At 40.2% G+C, this 27,229-nt stretch overlaps 1 long non-coding RNA gene across 1 annotated transcript; it reads right to left on the bottom strand.

Annotated features, from left to right (window-relative positions):
- Nucleotides 1-23,438: 23,438 nt before the first annotated feature.
- On the bottom strand, nt 23,439-25,398 carry LOC118708476. The gene is made up of 2 exons (XR_004984577.1): nt 24,601-25,398; nt 23,439-23,524 (listed from the first exon to the last, which is right to left on the bottom strand). It is a non-coding gene; the product is annotated as an uncharacterized LOC118708476 (long non-coding RNA).
- Nucleotides 25,399-27,229: the final 1,831 nt, after the last annotated feature.

Genomic DNA, 27,229 nt, shown 5'->3' with positions numbered 1-27,229 from the left:
CCCAACCTAAGTCCTGGCCACAAGTATCCCTCTTTATTATCAAAGGGGATCTGGTAAAGAGATTGGCCATTTTAAATTCTAGAAGCTTGGTGAAGACTTGACCCGAAGCTGGGCCAAGGCTTGAGGATCAACAGAGCCCTCTGGGCCCTGTAGCTGCACTGCTTAGAGAATGTAGTACCTTCTAAGATCTTAGAATAAACATTTTCATTTGAGATTTATTTTGTTTAGGTCAAAACAAACACACGCACAAAAAAAACCAAAAAAAAAAAAAAACAATTGCAATTTGAATTATCTGCTCAGGAAACAGTCAAACATGCTCAGTGGTAAATCATTATTGTGGTCCAGGCCATCCATCTATCCATCCATCCATCTATCCATCCTCACAAATACCAAAGGGAGATAAATTATCTTTTTATTACTTCAGTGAGAAAATTAAAGCCATTATAATTTTTTTTCTTTAACTTTGTACCCTAAAATCCATTCTGTCTCCTTTTTTTCAGTTCAAGGTCAACTTTTCCTCCTATGTTCTGACCCTCTATTCTTTTAGCTTCTGCAAGATTATTTTTAATTTACCTGAAATTCAAATAACACAAGGTTAACCACTTTTAAGTGAATAATTCATGGCATTTAGTACATTCACAGTGGTATGCAATCATCCCCTCTACTTCTAAAATATTTTCAATACCCCAAAATAAAGCCCCTACTCATTAAGAAGTCACTCTCTGTTTCTAGCTCCCCTCGCCCCTGGCAGTCACTAATCTACTTTCTGACTTCATGAATGTACCTTTTCTGGATATTTCATATAAATGAAACCATACTATAAATGATCTTTTGTGTCTGGCTTATTTCATTTGGCATAATGTTTTTGAGATACATCTATATTGTAGCATGTATTAGTACTTTATTATTTTTTATGACTGAGTAATATCTATAAAAATAAAAGTGTAATATGCTAGTTAGACCAGACAGGTGAACATCCTTCAGGATGTCATTTTGGATGTCCTTCTGGATGAAGCCGTGTGGGGGGGTGGGTGTGAGACAGAGGTGGTTAGGGGGGCATCAGGCAGGCAGGCAAGGTGGTTAGGGGCAATCAGACAGGCAGGTAAGCAGTTAGGGGTGATCAGCAAGGCAAGTAGTTAGGGACAATCAGGCAGGCAGGTGAGTAGTTAGGGGGATCAGACAGGCAGGTGAGCAGTTAGGGGCAGTCAGGCAGGCAGACAGAGTGGTTAAGGGCAATGAGGCAGGCAGACAGGCAGATGAGTGGTTAGGAGCCAGCAATCCTGGATTTCAAGAATGATGTTCAACTGCCAGTTTAGGCCCAATTTGAGATAAGGCCTAAACTGGCAGTTGGACATCCCCTGAGGGGTCCCAGATTGGGAGAGGGTGCAGGCCAGGCTAAGGGACCCCACCAGGTGCACGAATTTCATACACCAGGCCTCTAGTTTCATTATAAGTATTTACCACGATTTTTCATCCATTTATTCATTGATGGGCATTTGTGTTGTTTTCACCTTTGGCTACTTTGAACAGTGCTGTTAATGAACATTCTTGGACAGTGTTTGTTTGCTTTAATTTCTTTGGGGTATATACGTAGGAGTAGAATTGCTGTGCTATATAATAATTCTGTTTAATTTATTGAAGAAACACCAAAATGTTTTCTACAGTGGCTGAATTGTTTTTACATCCACACCAGCAGTCTACAAGGGTTTTGTTTTCTCCACATTCTCAACACTTGTTGGTTGATAGTGGTGTGTTCAATTTTTTTTAATGAAAAATTAGTTTCATTTCTAATTTTAGTTATTTGCATCCTTTTTCTTTTTTGTCAGTCTAGCCAAAGTTTGTCAGTTTTGTTGATCTTTTTCAAGAACTAACTTTTGATGTCTTTTCTTTTTTTTTCTTCTTTTTTTTTAAAGTTTGAAGATTGCTGCTCTAATGCCTGCTCAAATTTGGGAACCACTGACTTAGAGAACTCAGAGAGGAGCCTTTGAGACAAGCTCACAGCCTCCCCTTACACAGGAGGGTGAAGAGGGGTGGGAATGAGTACCTCCTGCAGTTTCTTTTTTTCTTTCTTTTTTTCTTTTTTTAATACATTTTATTGATTTTGTACAGATAGAGAGTTAGAATCATCGATGAGAGAGAGTCATCGATCAGCTGCCTCTTGCACACCCCCGACTGGGGATATGCCCGCAACCAAGGTACATGCCCTTGACCAGAATTGAACCCAGGGCCCTGCAGTCCCCAAGCCGACGCTCTATCCATTGAGCCAAACCGATTTCTGCTAACTTTTGGTTTCATTGACTCTCTGTATAGGTTTTCTATTTGTCTATTTTAATTATCTCTGCTCTAATCTTATTTCTTTCCTTCTGCTGGCTTTGGTTTTGATTTGTTCCTTTATTTTTTTTAATGTGTAAATTTAGGTTATTGCTTTAAGATCTTTTTTTAAAATATATTTTATTAATTTTTTACAGAGAGGAAGGGAGAGAGCTAGAGAGCTAGAAACATCGATGAGAAAGAAACATCGACCAGCTGCCTCTTGCACACCCTTTACTGGGGATGTGCCTGCAACTAACATACATGCCCTTGACCGGAATTGCACCTGGGACCTTTCAGTCCGCAGACCGAGGCTCTACCGCTGAGCCAAACCGGTTTCGGCTTTTTTTTTTTTTTTTTTTTTTTTTTTTTTTTTTTTTTTTTTTTAGTGTAGGCATTTACAGCTGTTCTCCCCTGAGACTGCTTTCTTTGCATCCTGTAAGTATCAGTATGCTTTTTTTGTTTTCATTCACTTTAAAGTATTTTCTAATTTCCCTTGTGATTTCTTCTTTGACCCCTTGCTTGTTTAGTTTCCATGTATTTGTGAATTTCTCAGTTTTCTGTTGATTCTAACAACATCCTGTAGTGGTTTGAACAGCTACTGTGTATGATTTCAAACTTCTTCTTTACTTACTTTTATTCTTTATTAAATATATTGGGCGACATTAGTCAATAGGATCATATAGGTTTCAGATGTGAATTTCAATCTTTTAAAATTCACTGAAGTATTTTTTGGTGGTCTATTTTGAGAATGTTCCATGTTCACTTATGAGGAATGTGTATCCTGCTATTATTGGTGAATATAACCAAGCACCTGAGACCAAATAACTAAATAAATACTCTCCTTTGTCTTTTCAGATTGTCTGGGGTATTTCAACTCTGCCTTAGCCTTCAATGCCTACTAGCAGGGGGCCCAAAAATGAGCCAGAGGTACAAGTGTAGGTTACATTCAGGTCTTTCCTGAGTGTGTACCTGGACTGTGCATACGTGTTGCATTCCAGATACCTCAGTATACAAAGTCGCCCTTTAAAGTTTTTATTTCTCTCCCTTCTCCCAAGAATTTTCTTCCTCAGCCTCTTCTTTCCAAGCTGTTGAGCTAGTCTTCCCCTTGCCTGGTTCTCCTTCCATTGCCCAGGGATCTATGAGTAGTGTATATATCTTTACATGCTTTTGCCATTTCTATGATGCCACTCACTCTCCCACCACATTTTGCTCCGTCTCTTTCATTTCTCAAATTTCCTCAATATTCCCCTCTAGTATCTTCCCTTATATAACAAATGATTCTAGTCTCACCCATCTAAAAGGAAAACCAGCTATCTGATTTCTCTCTTCTCTAAAGATTTGTCTTCATTTTCCCTCTTCAACTTCCCGTTGACCCACAATCCCCTGCATTCTGGCTTCTATTAAAACTCTGCTCAAAAAACAAACAAACAAAACAAAACAAAACAAAACAACCCCCCCACACACACACAAAAAAAAACCTCTGCTCCTTAAAGACCACATGTGACTTTCCAGTTGCTCTGAGCAGTGAGTGTTTCAGTTCTCTTCTTGCATCTCTCTGAGGCATCGTTCATTGTTAACATGTCCCTGCTTCCTGAAACGCTTGCCCCTTTACTTCCATGACACTTTCTGGTTTGTGATTCCTGATATCTGTTTTTCTTTCTCTTTTGTAGGCTTGACTTCCTCCACCATTCTTTAAACTTGTGTCCCTGAAGCCTTAATCTTCCACCCACAGTCCCTATTACACTCTCTCTGGATGATCTCATCCACACTCATTGTGTCAACATCATCTGTGCGCTGACAACTCTCAAATCAATTTCTCTAGCACTTCTGTTTTTCTTCTCCAGAAGAGGACTCAGATATCCTATTGCCTTCTAGATGGGTAGAGAAATAAGCACCTATATACACCAAAACAAAACCCAAACCATTTCTTTGTCCTACATCCTTGATCACAGTAACAGGTAACCTGACATTGGGCTAGAATCCTGAGTGATATAAATCTCTTCTTTCTTTCTTTTTAATATATATATTTAATATATATATTTAATATATATATATATATATATATATATATATATTGATTTTTTTTTTACAGAGAGGAAGGGAGAGGGATAGAGAGTTAGAAACATCGACGAGAGAGAAACATTCATTGGCTGCTTCCTGCATACCCCCTCCTGGGGATGTGGCTGCAACCAAGGTACATGCCCTTGACTGGAATCGAACCTGGGACCCTTCAGTCTGCAGGTTGACATGCTATCCACTGAGCCAAGCAAGTCAGGGCATAAACCTCTTCTTTCATCATTAACTGAGATAATCACTCAGTATTCCTCAGGTTGGCCCAGTTTCCTTCATCCTCATTACCAATGTACCACTCCGGGCATCATTTCCTCTTGAACCATTGTGCCAGCATCTTCACCAGACTTCCTTTCTCAGTCCTACCATCCCGCAAGTCTTTCCCTCAGCTGCCAAAGATCACCCTTAAAAGCAAATGTAATCACAACCTTCTGCTTTCAGTTCTTTGGTGGCCTACAACTTCTTCACTGACCAGGTCCCTACATACTTATTTGGCGGCACATCCTGCCTCTGACTGTTGGATTTCAGCCATCCTACTGAATTCACTGTGACTTTTCTCACCTCTGAGCCTTCCACCCTCTCCCACTCCTTAACTGCTACTCACATAATCCTGAAAATCTTTCTTGGCCTCAGGTTCAAAGTCCTTACTCTGAGCTCCTGGTACAAGGTGGGACCTTTCCTGGGATTGCACCCTCATACCACCCGGTAGTGACCTGTCTCCATGTCTTTCTCTTTTACTGAGTGGGAAGCTTCTTCTATACCCATCACCTGGCTCCATTCCTGCTACATTGATGATCCTCAAGTTAATGGAATAAATAAATGATGTACAGATTTCTCCCCTAACTGTGAGAGAGGACTGGAAAAAGAGACATTATGAAAATTAGAGGCAATTACTATCATGAGAAACAATCATGAGAAATGTTTCAAAAAGAAAACATGGCACTGCTGGTTAATGGGATTTATTTAAGTCATGGTATTGAAAGTATTTTTAAAAATAGCACTTGAACTTTATGGAATTCTAAATTGGGAGGGATTATCAGAGGTCATCTGTCTTAACCTCCAGTTTCTAAAGTGCAATAATTAAAAAGGAAAAAAAAATACAAATGGTCATTTTTAAAAGTGCCTTTAAAATTAGTTTTCTATATCTTATCTTAAACCACCCTTGGTCAATGAGCCAGTATTGGGGCCTGCTGAACTAAAACTGTAAACTCCAATATACTAAAATAAGCACAAAAGACAGAAATGGAGAATGTCTGACGTAGAGATATGCTGTTGCCTAGTAACCCACAGGCAGCACCTGCCCCAGGCTCACCCCTTCTGCCTGGTGTTCCAGGTAGCCAGGAGCAAGGAGCCTAACACTTCCAGGTACTGATTTCTCTGTTGCCAGGAGGACATTAAGTTTACTTGCTTTCTTCACTGTTTAACTGATTGGTTAGTGACAATTTTAAAACGTTAGCGATTGGAATAATCTTCCTGATTGTGTTCATTTCTACAGGGCAGATGTACTTGGTAAGTAGGATCACATGTCTAAAAAAATGGAAAGGGGTTTTACATTATTGGGAATAAAGTCCTTTGCTACTTTTTAAAGTAGAGGGCAGAAAAAGAGAGGGAGATTAGAGACAGATAAATCATTTTACTCCCTAGTCAGGTGAAAGGAAGAGTAATGTCTTATCTTCTAGGGATAACTAAGAAAGAAGAACAAGGAAACAGCAACAGAGTGAAAGAGTCATGAGTTTATGGTGCTGGGACTAACATACTAGGATACACAGATAGCATCACCTTAAGGGACCAATCTCAAAACAAAAATCTGGGCCATTGAGCAGAATAATAATAGTGATAATAATAATAGGAATGAATCACAAACCCAAGTCTGGCACACTAGCCAGAAAGTCATCTGCACATCAAAGTCAAGTCAGCACAGGAAAAAAACCTGTCGAGTTGGAATGGTGGGACTGAACCTAACATGGCCCAAAGGAGAAATGTAAGAAAAAGGTCTCCAAAGAACTGAAAAGTCTATTTAGGGCAGCGATTCTTAACTGGGAGTGATATTGCCACCCAAGGGACATTTGACAATGTCTGGAGACATTTTTGATTTGTCACATCTGGGTGAGGGCATGGGTGCTACTGGGATCTGGTGAGCAGAAGTTAAGAATGCTGCTCATCCTACCATGCACAGGGCAAAGAATTACCCAAAACTATGCTAAGGTTGGGAAACCCTGATTGAATGGAATTTTCAACCTGAAAAACAACCCCAGGAAGATTGACTGGACTTACCAAGGGCCATAGCACAGGTCCTCTTCTTCATGTGACCAAGTGGTGGAGGCTGCCTGTGCCAGCTTACAAGGTCCCTATTTCCACATTTCATGACCTCACATTGGTACCTTGAAATAGACTGTGGTAGCATTATTTATACCATGGCAATTGGCAAATATGACACAGCAGGGCTTCGTGCTTCCCACAGTCCACACCCTGGAAAACTGATTTTGAACATGTACCACAACACCAGAGGATTGAGAGCAATTCTCCCTCTCTCTCTCTAGTCTTCATTCCTCTTCCGTCCTCCTTCCCCTCTCTCCCTCTATCTCTCTGTTTATAGAGGGCACTTCCCTTTGACAAAGTCCTTAATCCTTCTGCTTCCAGTCAGAGGTTCTCAGATGGTAGCAAGTATCAGCATCACCACAGACTGCTGGGTCCGAGTCTCTGATTCAGTAGGTCTGTGGGCCCAAGAGTTGGCTGTTCTCACATGTACCCTAGGTGGTCTTGGTGCTGCTGGTCTGGGGACACGTTAGGAGGTCCACTGTACATGCTGTCTTTGAGAATGGCCTTGATGACTCATATGACTTTGTCTTTGGGAAGCAGTTCAGTGGAACTCGAGGTGATGCTTCCCCATCTCTCAAATACTCAAATAAATGTCTGGTTGCAAGATGTAAACTATTACTTTGTTTGGGCTGCTTATATTTTAGTGGTTTTATTTCTCTGGCCTTGGCTTCTCTGAAGATAGATCATAGGATCATTGTGTGTGACTGTTAATGAAATAATCTCAAACGTGGAGATTCACACTTTCACCTGGGCCTCTCTATGCATGGTAAATAGGGGTCTAAGAGCATAGGAAACTTTTTAACAAGAACATTTTCAAAAATTCCTATTGTAAAGTAAAATAATTAAACCAAAGTTCAAAAAATGTTTCAAGATAGAAAAGACCATGAAAAGATGAGTTTTCCAAGTGCTGATGGGAGGCAGTGTGGCTCCCACGCACACCCAGACTACAGCTCTGGACTCTGCTCATCCTTCTGGTCCTTGGAGAGAAGAGGCCAGCTTGAGGCGGGAGTGAGCCATGTAAACTTTATGGACTGAGAGAAGGCTTACATTGCATGCTACTCAGCATTTCCCTCCTCAAATTCCCTGCTAGTCATCTGTTTCCTCATTTCTCTGCTTGGCTTCTGGCTACAGAGTCTTACTCTCTCTCCATTGACTCTCCACACCTGCAGCCAAGTGGAGACCATGGCCGCAGCCCTTTGCTTTGCAAAAGCTAAACAGTTTAACTCAGTGTCAGCTCCCTCAAGCCCAGCCACCAGCTGGCCCTGGCTCACAGAAGAGCACATTACCAAAGTAGGCCACTTGCAATGGGATTTTATCAGAAGGGTCCTGGCAGGAACAGATGGAACACTCCAGTGAGGTAATTTGAGGAGAATTTAATTGAGGGGCCCATTTACAAAGGCGTAGGCGGGATTTCAGGAAAACAACTTCAGGCTAAAAGAGCGGTCTGACTTACTACCAAGTGGCAGGCAGGGTTCTAAAATGACCTTCAACGAGTCACAACCTTGAAGAACCTCTTGCTGGTGAATGTGCATGGACCATGTGTTTGCTTCTAGTCAATGGAATGTGGCAGAGGTAACGGGAGGCCGCTGGGTGATTGTTACATGTGTGAGAGGTTTGTAGCAGACTGCAGATGAGATTCTGCTGCCGACTTTAAGGGAGAAGTGAGATACCATGTTGTATAAGGGCCACAAGCAGGGAGTGGAGGCAACCTCTAAGAGCTGAGAGCAGTCATCAGATCAACTGACAGGTAGCAAGAAACACTAGACCTCAGTCCTACAACCACAGGAACTGAATTCTGTCAATACCACGTGGGCTTAGAAGCACCAGAAAGGGACACAGTCCAGTCCACACCTAAACTGTAGCTTTAAGAGACCATGAGCAGAGGATGCGTCCGTGGTTGGCAAACTGCGGCTCTCGAGCCACATGTGGCTCCTTGGCCCCTTGAGTGTGGCTCTTCCACAAAATACCATAGCCTGGACAAGTCTATTTTGAAAAACTAGTGTTAAAAGAATTTTAACTTTAAAAAATTTGGCTCTCAAAAGAAATTTAAATTGTTGTACTGTTGATATTTGGCTCTGTTGACTAATGAGTTTGCCGACCACTGGACTAGGCCATGCCCAGACTTCTGACTCACAAGAACTCTGTATTATCAACTAAATGTGTCTCCTGCAAAATGTGTGTGTTCAAACCTAATCCCCAAAGTCATAGTATTAGGTGATGGGGCCTTTGGGAGGTGGTTAGATCATTTGAGTTGAACCTTCATGAATGAGATTAATGCCCTTATAAAAGAGACTCCCGATAGCTCTTTTGCTCTCTGCCATGTGAGGACACAATAAGAGGGCAGCTGTCTAAACCTAGAAGATGATCCTCATCAGAACGCCCCCATGCTGGCACTTTGGTCTCAGACTTCCAGCCTCCAGAACTGTGAGAAATAAATTTCTGTTGTTTATAAGCCCCCTAGTCCATGGTACTTTGTTTGAGCAGCCTGAACAGACTAACATAATATTTACAACAATAAAAGCTAATATGCTAATTAGACCAGATGACTTCCTGGAAGACCTTCTGGATGAAGCCAGGGCTGCGAGGGAAGCCGGTCCTGATGCCTTCTGGTGACTAGAGGGAAGCCGGTGCGGGCAGCCAGGGGAAGGAAGGCATACTCTTGCACAAATTTCGTGCATTGGGCTCTAGTGTGGTAATAAATGTGTGTTGTTTCAAGTCACTAAGATTGTGGTAATTTGTTACACTGTAGTAAATAGCTATTACATACCCCTAAGATTTCTGAGCGAAGAGGAAGGAGCAGTTACCTGAACCAAAGAGAGGGCAGCCTGAACAGAGCCAAGGACAGTGGTAGGCATAGCCAACCTACAATGGCCTGAGAGGGATGAGGGAGCTGGAGAATGGGGGCCTCAATCTTTCTCTCTGTCCTCTGTTTCTATTAGTGAACCCAGACATAGGCAGCAGGGAAGGGACCAGTTGATATGGTGTCATTGGTCAGCTTCTTGGGACCCAGAGCAGGGTGGAGAAGGGTGGACAGCAAATTTCAAGGGGCAAATGGAATGAATACAGGTCCAGCACCAGGGGGGATAGTTTTCCTTCCTGTTGTTACCTATGTAAATAGGTAAGACAAGTGAGAGTTCCAGTTTGGGTTTCCATGACAGAATTAGTAAATAAAAGTATTCTAAGAACTAAAATAATTTAAATACTGACATTATTATGATACTAAATGTAATTGGAAGTGTGTGGGGAGACCCTATTTATATATTTGCACTGGTTTTGGAGTACTTGCTAAGCCATAGTTAAAAGAGGAAATAATTTATAGAATGGAGCAAAAGCAGGTTTACAGGTGTGAGTGCGTGAAACACAGTTTATTCTTATTAACTAGTTGTATTCTTTTCCATACGAACAACTGTAAACCTACTTTTGCCCCACCCTGTATTCCAATACAATATTTGTTTTTCCTTTTAACAATGCTGGCTGTTGAATAGGATGCTTATGTTACTATTTATTGATGTCTCTTTATCCCACACTAGTGATGTTATGCAAAATGAGAGTAAGGCAAGTTTTTTCCTAAGTTTAATAAAGTGGCACCTGGAAGAGATTCCTCGAATGAAGCTATAGCTTTATAAAGGAAACCAGGGAGACCTAACTAACCGTTCTTGGAATACTTGAGAGACCCCAAACCTATCAGTCATTTATTTCTCATTTCTTTCCAGTGGGCGTGGTCCTGGTCGCTGTAGGTTCTTGAACAAGTCGGGATCTTTCACCAAAGTGATGCTTTGAATCGCTCAGCCCTCCATGGCTTGAGAAAACTCAGAAGCGTCACATTTGGTAACTGTCTCTCCACCTCCAACCCCTTGTCACATCTGGTCAGTCCGCCAAGCAGACAATTAAAGGCATGTGGGCCTTTGTACAAAGCTGTTGGATTTTTTTAAATTGGCTTGGGAGTGGGATAGGGAAAGGAGATTATTATTTTCTCACAAATATGTTTCTTTAATCCAGGACTTTAAAAATGATATTGTTATTCACATTCATTGTAGCCAAAGGAAAGAGTGTTCATTAATGACAAGGCCTCCCGCTGGTCCCGAGCAAGTCTGTTTTCAAAGCAGGCTGCATCCAAATTGATCCTGCGGCTGTGTGCTCCCCTACATTTACTAAGTCTTCTTAATTTGCTTAATGGTGAGCGGTCACACATGTCTTATAGGCAGCCCTCTCAAAGGCAAAGATGCTGCAACTTTTAGTTTGCAACTTTTAGTCTGCAACTGCAGTTTCTACTTCATATCAGAGAACACGAGGAAGTGGAGGACAGTAGATAAGGACATCTGAGGTGGACCCTCGTAATTCCTGGTTAAGCCGCTTTCATCCCCACGGGTTTTTGGGAAAATCAAAAGTTCCTCTGAAAAATCATTCTTGCTTACCTTGCTCTCCCAGCCTTAAGACATTATTTACAGTATATATATATATATATATATATATATATATATATATATTTTTTTTTTTTTTTTTTTTTTTAAAGCCTCTCTGTGGGTTTGGTGTGGCTGACTTCTTCAACTGAAAAATTCCTTTCTATTTCAATAGACACTTGAATAAAGGATCTGACATTTTCCATTGCAGAAGAGACTGCATTTCAGGGCTCATTTCAGACTCCAGCAAGTAACCTTTAATAAGGAGAATACAGTATGTGCTGAAATGAACCAGGTTACCTGCTGAGCAAGGATATAACTGCAGAACCTGCAGAGGAAGGCTGGCTACTTGGGTTGGAAATTAACCTCTTGTCCAACATTTTCTCCATACCCCAGTCATCCCCGAAGACCCTTCATTGATAGTGGAAAAGAACATGGCTAGATTCTAGAAAAGTCTCTCATGTCTTTAATTCTCAAAATAGCCCTGTGATTGATCTAAGTCAATCAACTTTCAAACGGTCACATCTCATTTAAAACTTATCTCATCATTGTATTTTCTTGTTTGAAAAACATTTTAATGAGTGAAAAGTATAAACTGATGTTATGAATGAATACATTGCTCACACATGAATCCTCCCGTGATCTCCAAGACTATTTATTAAGCATTATAAATATTTGCATATTTCTACTTAATATCTGTCCATTGCATCACTCCTTCACTGGTGCTCAAAATATGCATTTTGGAATGATGTTTCAGCTAGTTAGCGCTTTGCAGAAGTAAGTTCCCATGGCCTGTAACGGTGGTCTTGTGGGGCCTTCTGATGCTGGCTCCAGAAATTCTGACCCTGTGCACCTGAGAACTGCTGCTCTGCCCCAAGACTATTCAATTGGTTGACACATCATGGGGAAACTGCTAAATATAGAGGCATAAACAAATATTTGCTAACCAGGCTGTTTGGGGATGTTACTGGCTTTGTGTGAGTTTTTTGAATTCTAAATCAATAACATTGTTTTAATAACGTTTGTCCCTCTGAAAGTCTGAGATGGGAGCATCAGGAAGGCAGTCATAACCGTCACAAGCAAACAGGAAAAGAGGCAATCCAGTATCGCAGTGGCTTCTGAAAAAAACACAAAACCAGACTTTCTGTTGGTCTTGCATCTGTTGGGGGTGTTGAAGTGTGTAGTGCAATCTATATGCGAAAGAAAAAAAAACATTTATGCTGAAATTAGGTAACATTTGCTACCAATTATTCTCTCCCTCCCACAGCCAAGTCCTGAATGCTACTCGGCAGAATAAAATAGTGAAATCTTGCACCAAGTTGGCTTTTATCTTTAGATGAGATTTAACTTAACATTTGGTATTTTGAACACAGCCTTCGACATGCTAGGGAGGAAAAGCAACCTCGTTTTGTTTGTTTTCTTGTGTTGCCATCTTGTTTGGTGTCAGTAACGCTGCGGCCTGTGACAGGCAGCTGATCACTGGGGAAACACAGCCAAAAGATCCCAGCCAAGCCATGAACTTTAGTTCAAATGCTCATCTCTGATACAGACAATGCCATCCCTTGTGTGGGAGGGGAAAAAAAAAAAAGAAAAAAAAAAAACAGGGACAGAACTTTGTATGGGCATGGTACTGACAATATGCCCTAAGATTCACTTTCTTATTAAAGCAGGGTTTGTGCGACCACACCATGAAAGACAACTGTGTATTTACTGAAAACAGGGTCATAGTCATTGTTTGGTGTCCTGGAAAAACACAAGACCATCCCCCAAACAAAATCTTTTTTTTAAACTTAAAGCTCATTAAAGGATGTGAGCTTAATCCTTAGATGAGAATACCCTTTTTAAGAAAAATTTCATTGTTTATTCTAATGGTCTGGGCTTCTTTAACCCCCTGCACACTTGACATTGGTCACCCCTCCCCCACCTCCTACTTATTGAAACTCCTGTTTTCCTTGGTTTCCTTGACATCTCCCTGAATGGACTCCCTTTGTCCCCTGACACTCTAAATGGCAGTTACAAAATGTTTGTCCTCAAGCCCTGTTCTCTTATTTCTCAACACCATTTTTCCTATAGAGCGAATCCCATTCTAATCTAAATAATTACAAAATCTCTGTTCCAAAACTTGTCTTGCACCCTGAGCTGATCTCTTATTTCTGATCATCTGAATTATCTTGGTTCCACTGCAAAAACACACTTGGTTTATAACCTGACTTATGTCCCACCCTCCCTCCTTCCAATAAAACGTATGGTCCTTCTGATTTTTTAAGTTAAATTTTTGTTTTCATCAGTGTTATACATAATAAGTCAAACTGGCAGTTCCCTGCTCCCCCATTTCCTTCTCCCCAGAGGCAAATACTTTCCATCCTTTTAGCTATTTCTTTTGATATTTCCTCCTTATCACAAAGATAACCTGTCTGCCTGTCTCCATTTTAGGCATTATCTCGCACCAACACCACACTATTGCCCTCTCTGTCCACACATCCTCCCAAAATGGTTAAATCACAATTTGTGGCTAGATCACTTTGCAGTTCTTTTGACTATGCAGCTTCATACTGAATGATGTAGTATTTTTTTTAAACTACTTTCCTTTCTTTTAAAGCTTTGTTTTCGCTGATGTTAATAATGGTCCTGTTTTTGTTTTGTTTTGTTTTGTTTTGTTTTGTTTTCATTCACTTGGTTGTCTCTGTCATTATCATTAATCATTAATCAAGCCCCAATCTCTTCCCTGGAAGAGCATAGATCTCCCCATTGTGTTGGGACCACCAAGCATTTTATCAGTTTTATCCTGTGGAGCCTTCTGACCTGCCCATCCCTGGCAGCTACCTCCAGGCCTGTCCCACATCTTAGAGTCTTCCTTCGTCATTAACCTGGGGATTCTCCTCCCTTCTCTCCAACTGGGGTTGTTTCCCGGGTTCCCTAAATTCCCATTTCTTGGCAATTCTTTTATTTATTTGGAGCATATTCTCCAGTAGATTCTTGAGAAAGTGATACAGTTTGCAGAACTTTGCATACATGAGAGAGTATTTTATTTTCCCTAACTATTTTATTCTGGTATTCATTCATTCATTCATTTGTGAGGAGAACGTCTTTTTCCTAGACAACGTGGGTCGATTCTTGCTCTTTGGCCCCTTCAGATCATAACAGTCCTCCTAAAACTTTCTTCTTTCAGACAGATTACTACACAGTTGGAAAGGTTGTAGTACAACTATTATCACTTTGATTGAATTTGAGTAGTTTTCAGGTCTCCATAGCAATATATTTAGATCGCAACATGGGCTATTTCTACAAATGTCTACTTTAAATCATTGTTTATTTTTGGAGACTTTGTCGTCACATTCTGTGGGTGGGAGTACATAATCAGAACTTCCAGCATTCTGATGCTTGTCTTTTATCTACCTCCCAGACTTGTTGAGAGGATCAGGGGAGGTGCTGCACGGACATGAGGATGCTTTGTCAATAGGAATGTTCTGTAAAGATACAAGGTCTTGGTTTTGCAATACATGCTATTCTCTTTTATAGTCCAATTTGAAAAAAGTTTGATGGATTAGAAAGTAACCTTTAAACTGGAAAAAAAAATCTATAATTTAACCGACCTTTAGACATAACTGTAATGTAAGCTGTCTTATGTATATAAAAGAACAACAGCTCAAGTTTTGTTATGTTTTTTCCTTCCTTTTTTTTATAGTGGGCTTAATATTTTTCATTTGAAAATATCTGTTTTTCTCCTCTAATATTATTAATAAATCAAGCTCATTTATGCTCAGTCACATATAAAATTTATGTTTATTTTATAAATATAACTAATTTAAAATAGAACTGATGTAGACTGCAGATATCATAACATGTTATAAATTAATTAATATTTAGTCTAGAAATTTTGTGTATTCCTGGAGTCTATTAATTTTGGATTATGAATATCTAACATTTAAAAATGTTAAATACATTGCCTAAATGTTAAATACATTATCTCCCTGTGTTTTGGTATCACCATTAATTATAAATCTTATCAATCAACTTTGACTGTAATTGTATTTATGTACTTACATTTGGGAAAATACAAATATAAGCTTTCCCACTCTATTATCCTTGAGAGCCTTTTGTCTGATTTAAGTCTAATATTCATTCATTTCACATTTAGGTTTTTGCACTTTTAAACACCATTTGCAAAGTAGAAATAATCCTAGTAAGCATCAGCCTTCAGAATACAGAAGAGGTATAATTAGGAAATGCTCTTTCATTCTTCTTAATATTATGGGGGCAAAAAAACTCTTCTATTGTTAGATTTTTATTTTTTTCTATTTTTAATTAAGAAAACTATACATGTAATATTCCAACCCAATAGTATAGTCAGCTCTTTCCTCCCTTTTCTCCTTCCCTCCTGCCTTTGCTGCCTCCATCCTTCTCTGTGTTTCTAGATTAGGTGATTCTAAAGGACAGAGCTGAAGTCCAGTTTGAGAAGTTGGTTCCTGGTGCAAAGCTGGATGCATCTAGTTTATAGGAGTAATGCTGATTGGTAGGTGGTCATTTTCCCTTCCAAAGCTATTAGACCCCAGATGGATGGATTTATGAATGATGTATTCTTTGTTCTGAGCCAACCTCCTGACACATAGTAGATGCTCAATTAAACGTTTTTGAATCTGCATAACTGGATCATCAAAATTGGATTATGATACTGTATTGCCTAAGTCAATCAATACAACTCATTTTAAGTTCAGATCTGTAGGTTCATATGGAGCTCAAATAAGGGGAGATAGGTCCTGGTCCATATGCTTTTGCACCGAACATTTATTTTACAGGAAAAATATAGAATTAAGGCTCATGGACAAAGTTTCAAGGTATACGCCATTCTATCCCTTCTTCCAGATTTTGCTGCCTATTTTGATATTGTCTTTATATATTCACCCAGCTTTGCCTTGCCCTGAGCCTGCCTAATCTACCTAACACTCTACCTGTCTCCTATCTCACAAGTCCAGAGTTTTATGAAATGAATATCTACCTAATAAGAGTAACATGCTAATTGACCATACCTTTGTGACACCCGCCAGAAAATCAGAAGAATGCAAATTAAGCCAACAAAAATGATGGGTTAATTTGCATACTCAGACAAAGAGTGGCTGGGGCAGGGCAGAATGCCTGCGTGGTCACCATGGTGACAAGGCGATCACACCAGCCACTCAGGGCCTCTGGGCAGCATGGGAAGGCAGAAGGCAGCTCCAGCCAGAGTGAAAGTGGTGTCAGCAGCCAGGGGAAGGAAGGCCCATTCTTGCACGAATCTTCAGGCATCAGGTTTCTAGTATTAAATAAGTTCAATGTTCCCTTACCTTTTAATCAAACAAACAAAGACGAGACAAAACCTCTTATTAAAGGATTATGCATAAAGAACTCATACCACACATATTATAAACTTTCACACCTATAAGCTACAATCCAGATTTAAAAAAATAGAATATTAACCAGAAGCCCATAAGCTCCCTCTATTTATTGGCCAGGCTATGGCTAACTTTTATTCTGACTTTCATCAGATTTGTTTTGTCTATTCTTTTCTACAAAATGTGCTAAAGTATACATAACATAAAATTTACTGTCTTAACCATTTTGTAAATGTTAAATATATTCACATTTTTGTAAACCAATTTCTAAAACACTTTTCATCTTGCAAAACTCAAAACTATCTACTTATTAAACAATAACTTCCTTCTTCCCCTTCACTCCTGTCCTCGGCAGCCACAATTCTATTTTGCATTTATAAATTTGATTACTCTAGGTACCTTATATAAGTTAAATCATATGGTATTTGACTTTTTGTGACTGGCTTGTATCATTTTATATTAGTTTGGGCTATCTTAAACTTCATTCATATATACAGAGTCATATATTCTGTGTCCATTTGGGTCTTCTGATCATAATAATGTCTTTAATATTTACCCATAGTATTGTATGTTTCAATATGGTGTCCTTGTTATTGTTGTATAGTATTCCATTGTATAATTATATGCCACTATTTATCCCCTCCCATTGATGGATATTTGGGTTGTTTCCCATTTTGGGCTATTTATAAATGAAGATGAGATGCATATTTGTACTTTTGTACTTATCTTTTGGCAGACATATTTATTTATTTCTTTTTGCGACCATGCCTGGGAGTGGAATATGGCATATGTTTAGAATAATAGATATTGTCAAACAGTTTTCCATAGTGGAATGTGGGAGAGTTCTAGTTGCTCTATAATCTTGCCATCACTTGGTTTTGTCATTCTTAATTTGAGTCTTTTTCAGGTATGTAGTTTTTAATTTGCATTTTTCTGATGTGTGATGATGGTGAGCACCTTTTCACATGCTAGCTAGATCTTTGATATCTTCTTTTGTGAAGTGCCTTTGTAAGTGTTTGATGGCTTTGCCTATTTTTTTAAAATATATTTTATTAATTTTTTACAGAGAGGAAGGGAGAGAGATAGAGAGCTAGAAACGTCAATGAGAGAGAAACATCGACCAGCTGCCTCTTGCACACCCCCTACTGGGGATGTGCCCGCAAGCAACGTACATGCCCTTGACCGGAATCGAACCCGGGACTTTTCAGTCCGCAGACTCTCTACCACTGAGCCAAACCGGTTTTGGCATGCCTATTATTTTTTAATGAATTGCATTTTTCTTAGTGATTTTAAATATAGACCCTTTGTCTCTTTGTGGTCTGTGGCTTGCATTTTCACTTTCTTAATGATGTCTTTGGATGAGCAGAGTTCTCATTGTGAAAGAAGTCTCATTTACCATTCTTTTTTTTTATGTTAGAGCTTTTGTGTCTTAAGACCGATTTCTCCCCAGATCATTTTCATAATTTTATCTTTCACATTTAGATCTAAGATCCATCTCAAATTATTATTATTACTAAAGGCCTGGTGCATGACATTAAAGTACGGCAGCGGGGGAGGGGGAAGTCTCCTCAGCCCGGCCTGCACTTTCTCACAGTCCAGGACCCCTCAGGGGATGTCCAACTGCCGGCTCCCTAAGCTGGCTCCCCCAAGGGGTCCTGCACTGCCTCGGAGGTGGGAGAAGCTCCTGCCACTATGCTTCGCTCTCCAGCCGCGAGCTTGGCTTCTGCTGAGCGGCATTCCCCCTGTGGGAGTGCACTGACCACCAGGGGGCAGCTCCTGCATTGAGCATCTGCTCCTTGGTAGTCAGAGCCCATCATAGTGACAGGTGGTTCCGCTGTTCAGTTGATTTGCATATTAGCATTTTATTATATAGGATCATTATTTTGTATAATGTTCCCAGCATTTTAATTTTGGCCTAGGAGTGGTGAACTCTTTCTGTCTCCTTCCAATACCTGGGTATTCATTCTATTACTTTGTCTGAATATGGTCATTTCAAGGCAAGCTAGGCAGAGAAGCTATGGAGATGTTTTTGGGGAAGGAAAGCCTTTTTTCTCAAGTCACATCCCTAAAGTGTCCACGTTTTCAGCTTTGAATCTATGTCCAATTCTGTCCTATGGCAATTCTAATTTATAAGCATGATGCAAAAGTATAACTTGTTTAAAAGTTAGGAAATTATCAGAAAGTAGATTCTTCCTTCCAAAGCAAAGATGCACCAAAGTTAAACAGGCAGAGAAGACTTTACTTAAGGCTATAGCAACAAGGGGAGACAGACTGGAACTTAGTCTGAGCTTAATCCCACTGCACTGGGGGCAGCAGGGGTTTTGAAGGCTGGGCAAGCAAGGGGAAGAGCACTGGGGAATGTTACGCTGTCTGTGTTAGTTACTTGGCTTTATCCAAAGGAAAAATAAATTAATATTTTTATGATAGGAGGTCGTTTTGCAACGTGGATCTAGACATCCACTGAAATGAGGCTCCTAATCTCCCACAGCAACTGGAAGATGATGAAATTTCAAAGAGGTGGCTCCTAGACCTTTGAGAAAGATATTTTTGGGTCATTAAACTGGCAAGAGGTTTAAAAAATTACATACATCTCAGAGCAGGTAGAGAATAGGCAGTGCTGAATTTTCTAGAGAAAATGCTTTAAGTAAAAGGATTTCAGGGCCTCCAGTGAGGAGGAAGTCTGTTTCAAGTTTAGCTGAGGGAATCCTTGCGGTTGTCTTGGTCACCTTCCTCTCCGAGACAATTAACAAGCTCACATTGGAGTTGCCATCTGCTTCCTGGCCAACTACCTTGCTTGTCTGTAAGTGGGTTGAACTTGGCAAGTGTGCCAGCTTGGCCAGGATGCCAGGGCTCGGAGTTGCTCTGGGGGTTGGTGGGGTTCTCAGGGCTTCCGAAGGGGAAGTGTGGCTGCTAGCTGCTGGCACATTCTGCTGTGAGTCTGACACCTGCTTCCCTCTGTGCGGGAGAGAGAACCTCTGACCCTCTTGGTTCAGAGCTAGATGCCATTGGCCAGATATGCTTTCCTGGAGCAAGGACTGGGGGCCTCATGGGTGGCACTGTGGAGTCTTCAAAGCTCTACTATGTATCTCACCTGGGCCTTTCATGGAGCCACATCCATGGGCATCTCAGGAACATAGCATCTTTTCCTGTTTTAGCTCCTGCTTGCACTCCCCTCCAACACCCACTTGCCTTCAATACCCACTCACCTCTGACACCTGCACCCCTTCTGCACCCACCCTCCCATACCCCTTCAAAACCTACTCTTCTCCACCTCCCACTCCCCTCTGACACCCACTCCCCTCTGACACCCACTCCCCTCCATTACTTACTCCCCTCCATCACCAACTCTCCTTCTGACACCCACTCCCCTCTGACACCCACTCTCCTCTGATACCCACTCTCCTCTGATACCCACTTTCCTCTGACACCCACTCCCCTCTGACACCCACTCCCCTCTGACACTGTCCCCTCTGGCACCTCCTTATTTCAGGGCCTAGGGGAAGCTTCATCTTCTGCTCAGAGAGGTGGTCAATCTCTGTGCCAAATGGCTTGTCTGAAAAGAATCTGCGGGTGGAGAAAGGAAGCAGTAGGCTAAAGGGATCAATGAGGAGAAGCCAGAGAGACCATTCTGGCTGGTGTCACACTATGAGTTGGGATATGCCTCAGAAGGGGAAGATGAAGATAATGTACACTGTGGTCCTGCGTCCTCCCAAACTGCAGAGGAGCCAGTTCTGGAAGGGTGGCCCTTTATGTTATTTATTTAATCAGAAATATGAAAAAATAAAATTAAAAAGCACATCAGAAAACAGATACTCTTGAGGTTTCTAGGAGTGATTAAGGTATAATAAATGATCTCATTTGACTGTGAGCAGAATGTGTGATGGGAGAATGGGTGGGGAAGGGAGTGTCAGAGCTCACTCTTGCTGCTCTGGTTGAACAAAAGCCTCTTTTCTTGGGCCTTGTTTTAAAATCATGTCCTGTCACCAGGGTGTAGTAATCATGTTGTTTAAATTAGTGTTTGTTTTTAACATAACAATACTTACGAGCGATGAGCAAATTTTTAAAAAGAAATAATGCCAGCAAATGAAGACCAAAAACACCCTCTCTCACCTAGGGAGAATTGGGTCCCTATTACTCAAGCACAAGAGGGTAGGATACAAAATTTGGAGCCCTAATTTTGGTGTCAGCTTGGGTTTCTACCCTTGCTTTGCTTCTTTCAAGCTGTGTCACCTTAGAAAAGATGATGAACCTTTCTGAGCTCTTCTTTACAATGGGAATTTAACTCTTAAAAGGTCAAAGGGATTAAGTTAGAAAATATATATGACAAGTGTGGCAGTGCTCCAGGATGGGGCTGCCGGTTAAATTCAAATTTCAGAGAAACCACACGTGATTTTTCCCCCATATTAACATGTTCGAATAGTTTAATTACTAGTTGCCTGTATTTTTATTTGCTAAATCTGGCCACCATACCCTAGCATGTTAGAGGCACTTGGTAATGTTTTCTCATTTTCACTTCCTCAGAAGCTGATCTACAAAGGACTTCAGACACTGTCTGATTTAAGTGTTGCTAAACTGTGGTTGCAGGATGGGGAGATAAGGAAAGATGACTGTAGCAATATTGGCTATAACCATATTCTTATTACCACAAATAGAATAGTACAAAAAATAGCATCAAAACACTGAGGGCCAGCATAGTATCCTACTTGGTCATTAATTCACACCTTATGGAGAGTTTAAATAAATTATGGTTCTCTCAAATGACGCATTTTCATCTAGAGATTTATTTATTTATTTATTTATTTTATTATTATTTTTTTTTACAGAAAGGAAGAGAGAGGGATAGAGAGTTAGAAACATCGATGAGAGAGAATCATCGATCAGCCGCCTCTTGCACAGCCCCCACTGAGGACGTGCCCACAACCAAGGTACATGCCCTTGCCCGGAATCGAACCCGGGACCCCTCAGTCCGCAGGCCGACGCTCTATCCACTGAGCCAAACCGGTCCTGGCTCATCTAGAGATTTAAAATTATGTTTAAGGTAAGTTTTTTTTTTTTTTTTTTTTAAATAACACGGGAAAGTGTTTCTAGCGTAGTTTTGAGAGAGAAAGGCAGAATAGAAAAATTGTAAGTACATCATGCTCTCTACAACATTAAAATGCATAGAAAATATCTGGGAGAAAATATGACAATAACTTTGGGTTGTTAGATTTTTTTGTTGTTCATTCTTGCATCTTTAGAGTTTTCAACATTGTCAACACTTTCTACAATGAACTCTTAGTTTGAAGGTAATGTTTAAAGTTCTCTCTTAAATTACATTAGATTGACAATTTAGCAATTGATTTAATTGATAAATAGAATCCTAAGTGAATTAAACAAGTGGTGGGAAACAACCTAAGTTTATTGACAAAACATAGTGTGTTCAGATTGTACAAAATTATACAGTTGATCTTTAAAAAATTTAAAGTCCCATTTGTTATGGTGCATAAAACAAACAGGAAAGTGTATAAAGTACAAATGTACATTATTTTTAAAACAGAGACCCAGGTAACCACCTCAGTTCAAACACAAACCGCTGTCAGAGCCCCAGAGACCCCCATATCTCCTTTCCTAGTCACATCTCACTCTCTTCTACCAAGTTGGTTTGTGTAATTTGCTTTCTTTTCTTTTCATTTCAGTTTTGCTACCTAAATTGCATCCTCCAAAAATACATAATAGTTTGGCTTGTTCCTGAATTTGATATAAATGGAATCATGTGTCTGGCTTCTTTTAAGAAACATGCTTGTCTAGCATTGTAATCATTTATTCCTTTTTTGTTGCTGTGTTGATATTTCAACCTAGGACTATACTACCCTTATGTGTCCGTTCTGCTGTTGATGGATATTTGGGTTGATTGCAGGTTTTGGTATGTGAACTGTGGCTGCTGTCAACATGCCTGTCCATGTCCCCTGGTGCACATGTGCTCACTGGGGCTGGTATTCTAGTTTCTGTGACCTTACGCTGTGCTAATGAGATTTCTACCCATCTGTGACCATAAAAGGGAAAACTGATAAAGACTCGAGTTTGGGAATCTGAAGCTGTGATTCTTGCTGTCATGGATTGGTTCCTATTCATGACAAATTCATATTTCAAAGGACTGGAAACCCAGCAGTTTTCTTAAATGTCAGAATAAACCTGCTGTTACTTTAAATGCATTCAAAATTCTTTTAAATGGCAAGAAGCAGTCTTAAAAGCTTTTTTTAAATTTCAAATTAATAGCATTTAAATGCGAAAGTCTTTCTTTTGTGACTGACAAAAACATTTGCCAATATCTCAAGTTAGACGATTTGTTTTTAGCCAGAATCAGAAAAAAGATGTTTTGAGCTAGAAGAGATTTTAGAGACACTACCTAATTTGATCCTTCATTTCATAAATAAGTAACTGAAGCCTCCTTGAGGTCAAATATCTTCCCAAGGTCATACTTAACTAGTGTAATAGTAGAAGAACTTATGACATCCAACTTTGCATATTATTAAAGAAGATTCGGGGAAAATCTTCCTTGGAATGATGTAGGAAGGATTTATGTTAGATATGAATGGAAAGAGGTATTAGGCACTTGTTAGAATCCAAAATGCATTTCTAAAAAGCTGGCTATTTATCAATTTCTAAAAATTAAGACATTTTGAGTGTAGTAATAATTTAGAAACCCAGTATTTAAAGCAATTGTATGATAAAGTCATATATAAGAGAAAGAACGAAGAATAGCCTGGGAAGAAATATTCATACCTTAATATATAATTTATATATCTAAGTTCTTATAATTCCCATTTGCCTAAAACAAGAACTGTGTATATAAAAGAAGAGAATAGATAAATTTTAACTAAAGATGAAAAGGAAATAACAATGCCTATATATAAGATTTCTTGCAGGCATTTTTGTTCATTCTCTTTAGTGGGGGTAAATGATGCTGACACATAAAAGCTCCAGGTAATTTACATTGTTACCAGAAGCACTGGGATTCCATGGTCTTTATCCGATCTATACTTCATTGTTGTGACCTTCAACATATGTTTATTTCTACGAGGCAGGATGTGAGAAATAATAATAAATAAAAAAACCCCAAAGGATTATGGGATTAAAAATGGTACACTAAAATCTGAAAAGCTGTCAAACTGTATCTATAAAATGGACTACCGAAGGCAGTAATGTTAATCTAGGCTCTGGAAGAGTTCTCAGAAGGGCGGGGTAAAGCTTTAGCCAGCTCAGGAGGTCTCATCCTGCCAGTGAGCAGAAAACATATGAATTCAGTTTGGCCACCTGGGGCTCATTTAGTGCACCAGAGCAGTAATTTGCTAAATGGATCCCTCTTAGTAAAAAAAAAAAAAAAAAAAAAAAGAATGAGTAAATAGTGAGCAATTTAGTCATGGTAAACCACTAGTAGCTCAAGGGATATAAAAATGTGAAACTATAATTAGATTCCTGTTCATAATGTACTAACTAAATGTATTACATTGTATATTGCATCTTTCTAAGTTCATTTCTGGACGCAGCTGAGTCCTTAACAGACTGAAGGCATCCCAGCTATCAATTCATGCCTTTGTTAAAACTCCAACTATTCATATTAGAAAAAAATTCCAAAGATAATTACTTTTATCTTGGATCTGAGGATGCAAACAGGGTTTACCTAGCTGAAACCGGTTTGGCTCAGTGGTAGAGCGTCGGTCTGCGGACTGAAAGGTCCCGGGTTCGATTCTGGTCAAGGGCATGTACATTGGTTGGGGGAACATCCCCAGTAGGGGGTGTGCAAGAGGCAGTTGGTCGATGTATCTCTCTCATTGATGTTTCTAGCTCTCTATCTCTCTCCCTTCCTCTCTGTGAAAAATCAATAAAATATATTTAAAAAAAATAATAAAGTAGAAGCTATTTCATGGGTGTCTGGAAAATATTTATCCTGTACTGAAATCCTTTTCTTATTTCAGTATAGTGTGTGCTGGCTCAAGTGGTCTAATGACATTTTACAATACTAGTAAACTCTAGGTACAAGTTTCATGGCCCTATCAATGTATTATTTCAACTACCAGATTCCAGTTGATCTGGTGTTAAGGACACTGCCTATTTATGAACTCTCATTTTCTTTCTGTCTCTCCTCTCACCTTCAAGTTGGAAGGTTTGGAGGTGGAACAAGGTTTGAGTCACATTGTGGATCCTTAATCTTCTTTCCACCCAACTCAAAGTTTCATTATTCTAAGTAAAAGGGAACATAGCATCTTTCAGATTATGAACACCATGCATGCAATAGTTTCTACATTAGCCCTCTCCTCCTCCCAATTTAATAATTTCTTATACCATCTCTACCCCCTTCCTATATTTTGGATTCTAAATATTCCAAGCAATGCTTTTTCTTTAAAAAAAAATTTTCCCCTTGGAGGAGGTGTTCTGGTTATAAATAACTTCAAAGAGTAAACAAAATTCCTGGCGGATAAAAAGGCTAGGTGACTGTGTAATGCTAAATGACAAGAACCAGAGCTAGATTAAGTACAGTACTATAATTTACTTTTGTGGTCAGAATCACAAACTTTTTCTGAAATTCTAGCACCCACCTGACACCATACATAGTTATTACAATATTATTGACTATATTCCCTATGTTGTACTTTTATATCCCCATGATTATTTTGCAACTACCAATCTACTTCTTAATCCCTTCAACTCTTTTACTCCCAACCCCACCTCCTCTGGCAACCACAGGTCAGGTCTCTGTATCTAGGAGTATGTTTCAATTTTGTTTGTTCATTTATTTTTTTCTTTAGAGTCCACATATAAGTGAAATCATATGGTATTTGTGTTACTCTGACTGACTTATTTCACTTAACATAATACCATAGGTCCCTCCATGCTGTTGTAAATGGGAAGACGTCATTCTTTTGTTATAGCTGAGTAATATTGCATTGCATATACCGTGTTTCCCTGAAAATAAGACATCCTCCGAAAATAAGACCTAGCGCATGGAAAGATAAGGCAACCCCTGAAAATAAGACCTAGCGCAACTTTGGGAGAAAAAATTAATATAAAACACTGTCTTATTTTTGGAGAAACAGGGTATGTACCACAACTTTTTAAATCTACTCATCTATTGATGGGCACTTGAATTGCTTCCATATTTGGCTATTGTAAATAACTGCAATGAACATAGGGGTGCATATATTCTTTTAAATTCGTGTTTTGGCCCTGACTGGTTTGGTTCAGTGGTTGGACTGTTGCTTCTAGAACCCAAAGGGTCCAGGTTCGAGACCTGAGTTGCAGGCCTGATTCGGGCTGGGGTCTGAGTGTGTGTGAGGAGGCAACCCATTCTCTCTCACATTGATGCTTCTCTCTCCCCCCTTCCTCCCATTCAAAAAAAGAAAAAAATTAGTGTTTTGAATTTCTTCAGATATACTGAGAAGTTGAATCCCAAGTCATAAAGCAGTTCTATATTTAATTTTTTGAGGAAAAAAAATTAAATATAGAACATGTTTATAATTTCTTAGAGAGCCGTGGTCTGCAAACTGTGGCTCGCGAGCCACATGCGGCTCTTTGGCCCCTTGAGTGTGGCTCTTCCACAAAATACCATGGCCTGGGTGAGTCTATTTTGAAGAAGTGGCGTTAGAAAAAGTTTAAGTTTAAAAAATTTGGCTCTCAAAAGAAATTTCAATCGTTGTACTGTTGATATTTGGCTCTGTTGACTAATGAGTTTGCCGACCACTGTTAGAGAGGATACTAATGGACACTGGGCTAATGGTGATAGTATTTATAATTAAAACTTTCATTGAGTTTGTTACATTAGCTAAAGAAATATAACTTTAGAAAGCAGATATTTGGGAGTTAATATATAGACACACTCGCTGCTTTCCATGTCATTTATTCCAAACTTGAAGATCAAAGGGAAACAAATGGAGACCCTTGACTTAGGCCTTCTTCCCTTTTCAGGTGTGGGCATAGGAGAGGATCGGCTCGGGGTTGCACGATTTCCACATTTAACAATCACCCAAATAACAATAACCAGACATTGTCTCCCCTTGCCTTGAAAAAGTGGGGAAAACCTGAGCTTGGCTTAGTTTTTATATTTGTATCTCACACAATGGGTGAAGGTGAGGACCTACAACTCGGGACCTTTGTAGCATTTAGAGTCCCTCAAAGCCCTTATTTTCAATTAGCAGGGAAAATGAAAGTGTTCTGGGGAGCGGGAGTAGGAGAGTGAGGGTTGTGTACAAATTAATGAACCAAGAACATTCCCGGGCACAGAGTTCAACAGCAGAGGGCACACTTACCCACTGTCAATGGCCAGCAGCAGGCGGCAAGGAGGGGCAAAGTGTAAGAATCTCTGGGACTTGTAGTTCGTCCGTTTCCTCCGGGCACCTGCGTCCCTTCACTGGCACTACAAATCCCAGGGTGCATCGCACGCCCCTCCTCAGCCACTCCCCTCGGCACAGGGACCTCCCGGGAAACTGCCCCTGCCCCGCCCGCGTACGCACGCGTCAGGTTTGTTTACTCTGAAGCCCCGCCTCCCCGCGTTCCCCAGCTCTCCCCACTGCTCCCAGGAATGCCGTCATTGCTCGTGATGCATATTCATGAGGCTCACGTGGAGGGAGCGCCCGCCCGGTCCAACTCCCGCCTTCCCGCTCTGGGCGCGTGATTAATATTCAATGAACCTCGCTCCGCGGCTGGCTAGCCGGCGGGAGGTGGGGGGAGAGGGCGGAGCCTGCGCGCGGGAGCCCGCGAGCCGGGTGGGGAGGGCGTGTGTGA

The sequence above is a fragment of the Pipistrellus kuhlii genome, unplaced genomic scaffold (genome assembly GCF_014108245.1).
Source record: "Pipistrellus kuhlii isolate mPipKuh1 unplaced genomic scaffold, mPipKuh1.p scaffold_m20_p_6, whole genome shotgun sequence".
In the NCBI taxonomy this organism is placed as follows: Eukaryota; Metazoa; Chordata; class Mammalia; order Chiroptera; family Vespertilionidae; genus Pipistrellus; species Pipistrellus kuhlii.
Note: the sequence above shows the minus strand (reverse complement) of the source record. Positions and strands in the feature narration are given on the sequence as shown.